We start from the raw sequence: 12,444 nt of genomic DNA, 5'->3' as shown, positions 1-12,444 counted from the left end.
AGTTTGTTCACCGATCTTAAACTTTTTGTTTAAGTAATTCTTCTGCTTGAAATTGAATCCAGAACTTTTTTTAGTTGAACGTAGGGCCCAACCCGGTGATAGCAGATGCCCCGCCCTCTTTTCTACCACAACTGAGCCCGCTACAAAAGGCTGTGCGCTGGCACCTTCTTCGAGTTTTTCGGAGTACATCATCTTCGCCTTGTCTAAGAGGCTGTGTTTCTCCTCGAGAAACTGGCATTTTTCATAATGCAAGTGGCGCTCAAGACTATAGTGGCGCTGAAAGGTGCTTAGGCATCCCCCTCCACTGGACAATAAAAGAGCGGGCTTTCGTGGTCAGCGGAAACAACACTTTCCTCTTTTGTCAACGACTCTTCCTTTCTATTATTAGAGGCCTGGGCGTTGTCACATGAAGAGACATCTTGAAAGTCTCCTTGGGAAAATGAACAATGTGTGAAAACTGGTTCCTCTAGCGGGCCTATTTCAACTAAATAACGAAAGAAAAAATATTAAAAGAGAAAGGCCTTCAGAATTTTTCATCAAAACACTTCAGTAGTGGATTATGGATGCTCAATCTCACTAAAACAAACGTTACTTCAAAAGTATTGTGTAGTTATCTTTTTAAGGCTAGTGAATAGGCATGCTGAAATTACAACAGTTCTCAACCTACTTAAAATCTCTTGTAGTTCGCATTGATGTCTATTCAGTTATGCTTCGTTATAACAGCTAGTGCCCAAATTATGAGTTAGTTATCTATAGCTTCTAAGATGTCTGACCTTCCAGTTGTGTCCATGGTACTTTCTTTCCTTTAGCCACGTCAAATGCTTTCCATGCTGTGAGCTCTCGGTCTCCCAGATGGAAGTTGTTAAGGCTGCTAACTCCCTCTAATTTCCCAATGCAGAGACGTTGGACGCACGATGGACATGTCGATCAAAGCCACCCGAACACCTCTAACACCACCATGAGAGAGCATTGCATCTCGGAAGTCTTCTGCAGTGACCACATCGTGACCTTCGTTAAGATACCTTAAAACGTGAGCTTTAATTGTGGCCGCCTTTCTGTCATAGGGCCCCTTACCGCCTTGCGGGTCGCTAAAATCAACTCTTTCTACTTTAATTCCCGTTGCTTTCTCCACAAGTCCACAGGCAGCTAACATGGTGACACTGTGATAGCATCCAGCGTTGTCCTGGCGGAGAAAGGTAGTTCTTTTTCAGGATGGTCCATTTTGAGCTGCTGCAAGGTGTGGCGTAAAACGCTTAACACCGTGTCACTGTCTTGATTACAATTCTTCACAATGTGGACAAATGCTTGGTGTTGCAGGTTTCCCTTTCCACGTACGACGGTACTGATATGCCAAGAGATTCCTCTCTTAGCAAACCAGTCGGCTTGGGTTTCCCGGTGCTTTCGGGCAAGAATTTCATCGCCCAGTCTTGAGTGATTAACACTGAACTTTCTGCCAGGGTATCTATGATGTTTAAGCGGGCCTTATCCTGTTGAATAGATCTCAGTTGATGAGCCTTCCAAGCTTCTATTGCTGGATAAGCTTGCTGAAACGAGTACATGACGTCATCCCGGTCTCCTTCATCCAGGTTCGCTTCCTCAAATTCAACTCAATTTCTTTTAAAGTGTATTTTAGCCGATCACAAAAGGGACAACTCTTGTCGTGGGCGTGGTCACACATTTCTCGAAGACACTCTTTTTTTGTATCAGTTAGGGCGTACGCACTACAGTGGTCGGGGATACTGGATGCTCTGGTGATATGAACCTGCGAGAAAGTAGTCAGAACAAAGATACTAATTAGCTATATCTACAAAGAAGAATTTCTTCATTGTGTTTTTGAAATTTCTGGGTAAATTTTGAATTTGACATCTTAAAAAAGAAATCATCAACCTATTATGACTGGCCAAAGAACTAGACACGATTTATCACACATCTTTTACTGCGGTTTATTTAATAGTATAAAAGGGGTAACTAAGCATAAAAGGTATAGGCATAGCTACAATTTTTTAAGGGTTCAACTGATCACCTTTGCATATTTATTTCTTTTATGTGATTACCCTGTCAGTGTTTACATTATAAATGGTTCTAAAACATCTACCTTGTAGTCCATTTTCAAATACTGTTTTCCCTCTTTCAGAGCTTGCTCACATCTAACGACCCACTGTCTGTCTCCAGTCCTTGCAACTAATTTTAGCAAATCGTTAAAGGCTTTTGCTCCTTCAGCGGCAAAGTAGTCTAGTCCTTGAAGTGACTTTCTTACTGTAGCGGTACACGATGACGGTATTCATAACATTGTGGACGGGCTGAACGGAGAAAAATTCGTCTCCAAGCAGAACTGGTTATACTGATCAATTATGCGCTGTGGTATCATGGACCTTATCACATTAGGTGTTTCGAGTACCTTGCCGTTTGATAGGTACAGGTAGCGTTGGCCAAACGGTAGATCTTGGACCATGTGGGGACTGGTAATGAAGCTTAAAAAATGATCGAGCTGGATTTCGTCTACCCTGAGTCTAGGGCTCTTGGTGGCAGGCAAGGGAACACCGTGTCCATGCTCGATGGAATGTTGGCGAGCTACTTTGATTCTGTAGTCGGTGATGCCTGGAATAAATTGCTGCTAAACAGAGTACGGTGTCAAATCAGCCATTATTGACAACACCTGTCGGCGGGTGTCCCAACTACTTACATTCTGATTGGTCTCTGCTAACGCTTCCAGGTACTTCTTATCCAACCGAGATTGATTTTCTGTGTCCAAGGCTTTTTCTACAGACGGTGAGCTTTTCATTGCTTCCCATAGGGCTGCCGGGTTTCCAGGAGAAATGACCTCTAATGACGCAACGACAGCATCTTTTGCTTTAGATACGCAAACATTTTTAGTTTGCGTGCTTAGTTGCTCCCAACTTTTTTTCGGTTGATTCACAGTTTCCCTGCCACATACACTTAGAAATTCATTCAGCTTTAAGCGACGAAGCGTTTGGTTTTCGATTGATGAATCATTCGCACTACCGCTGCTGCTGCCGGTACTTTCTGTAGCGTAAGGGCTACTGTCGAACGAAACAAGTTCGAGGGTTTTCATGGCTTGACTTAAACCAGAGGTACTTTCATTGTCCTGAAATATAAAAGAGAAAAGAAGAAAAGGGAAAGCCAAATTAAGAAAGAGAATAATAAAATAATATAAGGAGTTAAGAAGCTATAGGCGACTATCACAGTAATACAAAATAATGGCAATGATGATGATTGGGCCGATGATAATGATGAAGATGATGAAAACTGTAGCTTTTATTAAAAAAAAAAAATTTAGCCATCGATTTCATTCTACATGTTTCGAACTGCAAAACAAAATGCAGATCTAATTTAAAACAATCCTCCTTCCTCCATCTCTTTCTTTGTGTGCATGTGGTTTTTTTTCGTTGGGGTCCCAAGAAGGGGCCATTTGAAAACTGTTTCAATTCCAAATCCTGTCTCTGATTCTGATGATAATAATATACCGAGTCAGTTTCTTCAGTGTCAACAACTGACAAGACCTTTGCCTTTGCTTGTTGGACTTTGAAAGGAACATCCTCTTTTGTAATGGACGGTGATGAAGCAAATAATGTGCAGACGTCTCGTTTCTCTCTTGCGATTGGAGGGGGGACATCTTCTTTTGTTTCACACGGGAATGAAGGTGCCCCTGATGCAAGCACCAGCCGACATTTTTTACAAATGGCTAAAATTAAAACAGAAAAATAACAACTCATGAGTAAATTTCCCATCTTCTTTATTCAGCGATAAAATCTGTGGAATATCCATTTCAGCCTTCGTGAAATAATGCAGTGGAATCTCCATAATCACTGCAAATTTGGTTGGTGTCTGTAACACAGCGAATGTGGTTTTAATCATTGATTTAGACATGCATTTGATCCCCATCGAGTTAGGATTTGGTCATAAAGCTTTTTGTTCATGGCAGCTAATTGTTTCTAAATTTTAAGTATCAGTCCCCAGCCTATGCCACAGACCAGAGTTAACATCTAGCCAGGTTTCTTTCGGCAGCATACACAGCTCCCAGGGACTAGAGGATTGTGCAATTGTTAGCATTATCTTTATTACTTACGAGACGCAACTGGAACAAGCACTGAAGTGAGCCTAAAGATCCTTTTAAATTGTGGTAGGGTGATACCCCGATCTCCCTTGAATTGTTTACTCTTATGCGCTGCCCAGTCTTTTGGAGCCGAACATGTTCTTTTGCCGCTACGCCATCGTATACCAAAGGCGTCTTGATGTCGTGGACAGATCGACATTTTAATATGATTATCATCGACTTTGAAAATCCCTGAAACAAAATGTATAAAGAAGCCGCAGTGAATTCATGTAGCAATCCTGTGGTAATCGCAAAATGTGTAAGCTGTTATTATCAAAAGTTAGTAAGTCAAATTCCGGAACTACGCTGCTGCCTTTAAGAGGTCTTTGGAGTTGCAGTGCCATGCATAAACAAATTAATATTAATGAATAAAATAAAATAAAACGAATGACATATAATAACAAGCAGTAAAAGTGCATCAACTTGATCAACTCATCGGAAAGGCTTTATTTATTTACAGTGCAAATCAGTTACCTGCTCTTGCGAGAAGAAGAGCTGCTTCCGTTTTCAAGGACGGATCAAAGCAGTCATATTGGTTTAAGTGAGACTTGACGTCTTTTGTACATTTGTCTAGTGCTACACACGTTGCATCTGCAGGATTTGAAGGGCTAGCTCCACAGGGCCCTCCAACAAACGTGGAATATCCACACGATGCCTTACGTCAACGAGTGTTGGCTTCAACTCGGAAGCAAGGTGGCTTTGGTACTGGCTCTAAGAGTTACTCAACTATCACACGTTTACTTTGAAAAAAATTTTTCAGGGTGGAGTTTTTCTTATTTGATTTATCTGAAAGCATTTTTAGACTTAAAGTAAATATTTCAAGATCAGCAGACGAGATAACCCAAGATAGCAGACAACAACCTCGTTCCCAGGTTCTCTCTCCTACTCTTCGAGCAGACAGCACATGTGGTAGTCCTGGTGCTATATATTTTTTGGGTTTCTAAAGTTTCGCAATCAGTCCATTTTGCTTTTGATAAGCCCCCTGATTTATCATTTTCACTTTGATCATTGTTTAGTTTCAGGGAGGGTTTAGTGCATTGTGCAGCACAAATCTGACTTACCCCACACCCATACAACTGACATTCCTCTCCCCAATCCCCACAGCTGTGTGTAACGCATTGTCCTATTGCTCCGCAACAGATGTGAAGAGAACGTGTATTTAGCGGTTTTATTTCCAATACCTCTTCAGTTTTTGACAGATAAGTAATATATTTAGTCATATATCCTTATGTAAGCTGACGTGGGCTTAATTGTTCTTTTTAAATGAGCAATGGATAGTTAGTATTGAAACGTGTTGATCTGTGCCGTTCACGGCTGTTAATTCATTGAACATCAAACGGATTTTGACTGTTAACGGGTTCATTTAAGTAAAAAACTGGCGAAACAGATGCAAATAAGTCAAAAATAATAAGTATTGTTCCGTTGCAAAGAGATTTGGGGGATTTTGGCCATTCTTTGCCCCAAAGAGCATTTTTGTTGATTTAACACCTTGGAATACCGTGACAAAAGTGGCGTGAATTTGACCTCAAGGGCAACTTTCATTTGGCGCTGGAATATTTTCCGTTGGATTGCCCAAAAAATTTATTGCATTAATTTGAGGAAGACACCTTGCTCTTTCTATCTGTGGGAAAGTTATGCCTCAAAGCCGTATACCAAGAAGTGATTTTTGAGTCCGAATTTTGTCAATATTTTGTCTGTCAAAAATCAGCAAATTAGGTAAAATAATTAAAAATCTGAAAAATATCCAGTTTCTTGTCAAATAGGAAATTTTCACATTGAAAATATTGTTTAATTTGCACTCTTACTATTAAGGTTTTCAGAAGCAGAGTTTGTTTCTTCTTTAATTTTTAAACGACTTGTAAGTAATGCACTGTCTTTAGCCCGTGAAACCCAACCTGTGAGTCCCCGAACCGACTTGGTCGCCGAACGCGTAAAAGAAAAATCTAATCGAACTAAAAGTTATTTTTCTAGAAATAGTTTACCTAGAGCTATATTCTGACAAAGTTTGGGGATTTGCGATTTTTTCATTTTGCACGCCCCCAGGCGATATTTAGGGACGGCCGCTCTTAAGCAAGGCACATCAACATAAAACAAGGCTGGGCCTGCTGCTCTTGAAAACCTCTGCTAAAACTTCCTCCCAAAAATCTCTGTCAATCTATCTTAAACTCAGCTGAATCGTTCAAGAAACTTTAGTCTTACAGCTGCATTTGTCAAAAAAGACTCAACTGATGCAGCAAGATTTTGTAGGGAACACCCACACCATTGATGTGAGACACTTGGTTTTGAAAAACTATAATGCCACGCCACTGAGAGCCTGCAAGAGGCGAACAAGCGGTTTGAAGTTGTCAAGAAAAATAAATGTAATGAACTAAGAAACTACAATTCACCTAAGTCCCTGTTTAGGTTTTTTTCAGTAAATGCCAGGCAGGCAACCTCCAGGGCTGGTTTAAGTTGGCCTCCTGTGTACTTATAACATTTTGATCACTATAAAAAGGTCTACTTACATCGGCTGCCGTCGCCTTCACTGCTGTTCACCTGAGCATAAATCAAAGTGCAGATGTGAAAAGGAAATTAAAATTAGCCGTTACCTATAGTAGAGTACTGATGGACTGACCAATATCAGTGGGTCCAGATTTGTAAATTACCGGTTAGTCCATTTTTCTAGTCATCAAAGTTGCCATGAACTAATTCATTCATTCATACACTTTATTTTAAACACAGCAAAAACGTTACTTACAATTATACACAATTAAAATAAAACTGATTTACATGTTTGCCCTCGTTGACAAATGAACCTAATCCTCGCTAATTGTGTGCAACATCATGTCCCCAAGAAAATTGATGGAAATGACTTGTGATGCACGAGACAGAAAATAATCCACACTGCATTACTTAAGGTCATGGGTGATCAGTCTCACTGAAAAGTGTTTCTCGAAGAGCACCGATTAATGTAGCGGGAGTAAGAGCCTATTGAAAAGGGAGCTGCATTTATGCGAAGCTGTGGTCTAAATTTCTGCTGGTACAAGTTGATGTAGTATGGATAAAGGACAGTTGTGTCACGTCAGTTCTTACTTGGGCCATAAGCATACTTGGTCTTGTAATTGCCCACTAGAAGGAAGCATAATGAAGTTTTGATCACATCATCCTTCAATAGTTTACCCGGTAGGTAGACAGAGAGTGACAAATTCCTTGATGTGTCCTAGATTGGATAACACAGTGCATTATAACGAGTCAAAGGTTCATTGCACCCCTAGCTCGTTCTAGGCCAGTTAATACTGTGAGTTGTCACTTGAATTCTCAGCAGAGCTCCAAGATCTGCAGATAGGCTATTTTCTAGGGGTTTTGTGGCTTGCTTAAGGAGGCGTTCTTTTCTGGCTTAGGATTCAAGCTAGTTAGTGGGAACATGTCTTAGATTAAGAATCGGAGACATACACTTTTTCAACAAATTGTGCTTTTTAGGGGGTATAAATGGCAAAATTGTCATGGATTCATTTCATGGTTTCTTTTTGCGTTCTCGTGGGGTACATATGCATTTCATTCCGTACTCCTTCAGATGGTTTATAATGTGAATTATTATAAAGGATCCCAAATGATAATTATTATATCTGAAATTTATTCATCTAATTCATCTGATTCTTTTTGTTTCTTTTTTCGCCATTCTTTTATGGCTTTTTTAATATCTTTCCATCGTTTTAGGTCCTTTTTAAACTCTCGATGAAACAAATATGGTCCATTCTTGAAATTATGCAGTTTTCCACCTAAAGTTTCATACGTTGATTCTGACATATAAGGTTAGTGCTGGTTTTATATTGCTTGAACAAGAAATCAATGGAAGAACAGAACATGTCTGCAACCTGCAGCTTGTTCGACTATAGCCTATCTGCGAACCTACCCACCCCTGTCCACCCTGTTTTAGAGTCTTTTAGAACCGTTTCTTGCCCTTACGGGGATCGGGGACCCCTTGGACTGGTCATCAAGCAATGGCACAGGACCCAAAACACCTTTTCGGGAATGACCCAACGGAGGGCGATCATTCGCTTTTGGCAGGAAGTAACCAACCCCACGGACAAGTGAAAAGCAACTTTGGGAAGAATAGAGGCCACACTGTCATTTTTGTCAAACGCGTGACTTTTATTGGGACTGCCCTAGTACAACAATGGAGGCCAAGTGCCCAACTGAAACGTCAAACGGGTTGCTTCCCTATCTGATACTCTTGCAAAATCATACAAAAATCTCTAACTACTAGAAATGTTCATTCAATGTGCAGAAAAAAACTTAATGTTGAACAAATGTTCAAGACTGTGGCACTTTGCTCTTCTTGGACTTCTTAGACAGTCGGTCCTGGTCTTCCGCCAAATCGGCGAGCCAGGCCCCCGTGTAATTCTCTTTGTCTTTTTTGTTTTTTGGTTTTTTCGGTGGGCTTGCCTGCACCACTTCTTCTGCCTGCTCTTCCGGTTGTTCCCGACGGTGGTGTTTCTTGTGTTTCTTCCTGTGGCGTTTGCCGGTCAGGTCTTCTTCTGCAGCCGGTGAGACCACTTCCTCCACTGTAGTGACTGTGGCAGTCGGCCCCTGTTTGACTCTCTTCCTCAGAGGTCTGACCACGTCTTCCACCTTGTCCTCCGTCTGCTGGTGGTCGTCCGTGTCAATAGCAGAATCGAGCCTGGTCAAGGTCGATGGTCGCCGCTGCGAGCCCCTGCTGGTAAGGGATGATCTGGGCGTGGAAGTTCTTCTTTGATTCAAGGTTGGCGCGGGCTCGTCGTCCTCATCATCCTCCACTTCCTCCTGCTCCTGGACGGCGAGGGTTCGGCAATGGCCACCATCCCGCCAAGACCGCGTAGCGGAAGGCGGACGCTGACCAAGTCTAGGGCGGCTTGGTCTGGTCGGTGGTTCAGGCTCGTCCTCTTCGGCGCCTGGCAATGATACTGCCCGTCGCGTGCAGGAGTTCGTACGGCTGGTCGACTGTGGGAGAGCGTCCCGGTCTGCTAGACGGCTGCGTTTGACCGTTCGCCGTTTCATGAGGATGGAGTTGAACAGATAGTCCATCATGCTATCTTTGGTGGGATTTGCTTTGAACTCCTCCGTGGCTGGACTCCTTACTGTCTCCTGCGCGAAGTTGCTGACGTTGTGCAGCAGTGCATTGACGGCGAGCATCTGAATACTCGTCATCAACACATGGCCCGCTGTATTGAAGGCAGTCACCATCAGCTGTTCCACGTCAGGACTGATGTTGACGACTTCAAGGGCGTCCAGGACGTCATCATGCGTTGGCGGGTTGTGCGTGCTGTTGTCCTTATTGTCCAGACGCGCGTAGGTGTCCATCAGGGGGAGCACCACATTGCTGAGGTCCTGCACAAACTTGCGGGTAAAAACCGTTCCGCTCTGCTTTTCAATCAGGGGCCAGTTGTCCTTGATAGTTTGTACCATCTCCGAAATGGCAATATTGGGCCTGGAGAGCCACTCACAATTGAAATCCCTTAGTCGGGACAAGAGCTTTTCGTCGGAGAGGTCCTGAAGGGCGGCGCCATAGTTCAGCATGAAGCTGCGTGGGAAATGCCGGTTGTAATTGGGCTTCTTCACGTTGGACTGCTGTGCCATATCTGCAAGAAAATGAACAAGCATGTGTTAACAAGTGTGGAGGTCAGTGTTTGCACGTGTTTGACGGGTTGGTCGGTAGGACTGTTGTCATGGAGTGATGTGCTATAGTCACGGCAAGTGTCTATGAGTTGAAGTGGGTTAAGTGCTTTCAGCTTCAGCAGTAGTGGCGGTAGGAGGGAAGAGGCACTGCTTACTAGGGACTCTCACCACGACGAGGTAGCACTTTACGAGAGTCGAAAAGGAAGGCTCGCTAGGAAGGGTAATCAACATGCACATTAGCGACAGGTTCCAAAAACAGCTCTCTTACGGCACTCCCCAAGGGTTGGTTACCTCAGCTCGTGTTATCCGACACAAGAGCTGTCCTTGGAAAGAACTACAATGTCTGTGCGTGCTATAGAAGGCTTTGATCGCGAGCATGGACTGAACATTAGTAGAAGAGGAGATGAACATGAGAAAGATGTGTACCAGAAGTACAGAGAAGTGTTCAAACAAGAGAAGAAAAGTATAGAAGTAGAGACAATTGTTGAATAAGAGAAGAAGATAAAGATAAATGAGAAGAATATGGCAATCTCAAGGGCAGACAAGAGAATGGAAGATGGAGATGATGCTGGTCTAAACCCTGACTGGAGTGACCTGGTGTGAACGGATGGGTTGCAGAAACGATATGTTGGCGCGTTTTCGAACCCTGGAGAAGCCAACGTATGCTGTACCAGCAGGAACGAGGTCACTGTCCAGCCAGACGATGAGATGCTTGATGTACTGCCCTTGAGATTTTGTGATGGTTTGGGCGTAGGCCGGCGTGAATGGGTAGTAGGTCACCGGCCTCTCATCTTCAATGTGCGTCACCGGGTAGACAAAGACCCTCTGTCCCTCGGGCAGGCGGAGAACGATGGTGTTGTTCTGGGTGGAGATGACGGTCGCTTCCTGCCCATTGACAATGCGGGCGGCCTTGTCACAATTTTCGGTGAACAAGACCTTCATGTCCTTGAGAGGGTAGATGGGGCTGCTCTCGGCCATGGATGCGCACGGTGTTGTGGACAATGGACGTTGATCTGCGAAAAGATACGCCACAATGATGTTATTGATGCGTTGCGCACCTCTTCTTGACACGGTCATCACGGTGGAGGCATCTTTGGACATGAAGGCCCGCCAGATGTCGTGGTCGGACAGGTCACCCTCGGGACAGAGGATCATGTTCTCCTGGACGCTGTCCAATTGCTGCTGTGTCAGCTGGGTGTAGCGGATGAGGTCCAGGAACCTGCCGTAGTCCTCGTCCACTATGCGGAACTGCTGATAAAGGAAGTGTTTGACGGCGTTCCCGGAATGGAAGGTGTAAGTGTCATTGATGATGGAGGTGGTCGCCGTCACCCGGCCAGCTCCGGTCTGGAGAGACTGTTGCTGATGCTTGTCCCCAGCAAAGACTACCATGGGGCGCAGGTTCAGCCTGTTGAACGTGGTGGCCATGGCATGGAACGTCGGAGCGGAGATCATGTAACCATAAAAAAAATTCAAATCACTAATTGCAACATTAGCAAAACCCTCATTCACAGCATTCACGATAGCCCTACCGTGTTCTTTTCTCCACATTTATACGGCAGTGTGAACATATTTCAGAGTTTTCAACTTGTCACACTTGTCCAGAACTTGATCAATATGGAAATGAGTGGGTTCTTGGAGAATGGTGGTTGATACAATAGGTCCAGAGGTATTTTTCAGACACCAACTTTTTCCTATACGTTTCCATCTTTACACTCAAAGTTTCTCTCTGTTCTCTGTTTACATTCCTGGCAGGCTGATAGACAGTGGTATTGGATTCAGAATTTGCTCCAACAGTCAACTTTGTTTTAATAACACAGTCACTGTCATCACAGATACAACTACTCGCACAAAAGTCACAACAATCGTGTCCAGTAACAGCAGAAATAAAATTGCCTGGAAAGTTTTGATACATTTACTTTATCCTGCACTCTTTGATATAATTATTCTATGTAGTTCTTCACATCTTAAGAACAATGTGCAGGCATTAAACCATTGCGCAAAAGGACACATTTGCTGTGCTCATCATCTTTGCCCACCCTTCCACATTTTTGAACTTAACACTCAAAATGTTTTGTGAGGGTCCAAAGTGAAAATGTAATAATTTGTGTATCTTTCGAATCTTGCATGGCTGATTCCAGACCAAAATGAGCAAAATCTATACTTTTTTTCAGATCAAAAGGCAGCAAATACCTTTATGGCTTATATATGATAGTACCCTCTAGTTATAGCACACTAGATCGAAATCTCCCGGACCGTGCACACATTAGTTTCAGCTAGACCTACATTCAGTGGCGGGATTGCCCAGTTTTTTTATTTGCTCAAATTTTTCTTTTATAGTTGTATAGCAGAGATTATTATTTTCGTCTAACATCACCATCAAAAAGCGACCTTGAAAAATGGGAGGTGTTCCTCTTCCTATCTGAGAAGGTTGCCTGTTTTCCATTACAACCTTTCAGTAAATGCAAGATACTATTTCTTATGGCTGCAGCAGTCACTGCAGCCTTTTTAGGCTGGTTCTTAACTATATAAGCTGCGAGGTCATTGGATGAAACTGCTATGGACTTGCCGCATGAACAACCTGACGGTTTAATCTTTGGGATGATGAACATCCCTCATACCTGAAATTAATTAACGCTTTGAATAAAGCATCAGTCGCTCACATCTATATCTTCTTTACCATTTTTGTGACAGGTTAA

At 43.0% G+C, this 12,444-nt stretch overlaps 1 pseudogene; it reads right to left on the bottom strand.

The window, feature by feature from the left end:
- Positions 1–287: 287 nt before the first annotated feature.
- On the bottom strand, positions 288–2,782 carry LOC140934461 (uncharacterized; annotated as a pseudogene).
- Positions 2,783–12,444: the final 9,662 nt, after the last annotated feature.

Source organism: Porites lutea, chromosome 4 (assembly GCF_958299795.1).
Source record: "Porites lutea chromosome 4, jaPorLute2.1, whole genome shotgun sequence".
In the NCBI taxonomy this organism is placed as follows: domain Eukaryota; kingdom Metazoa; phylum Cnidaria; class Anthozoa; order Scleractinia; family Poritidae; genus Porites; species Porites lutea.
The sequence above is the reverse complement of the archived record's forward strand: the minus strand, read 5'-3'. Positions and strand labels throughout refer to the sequence as shown.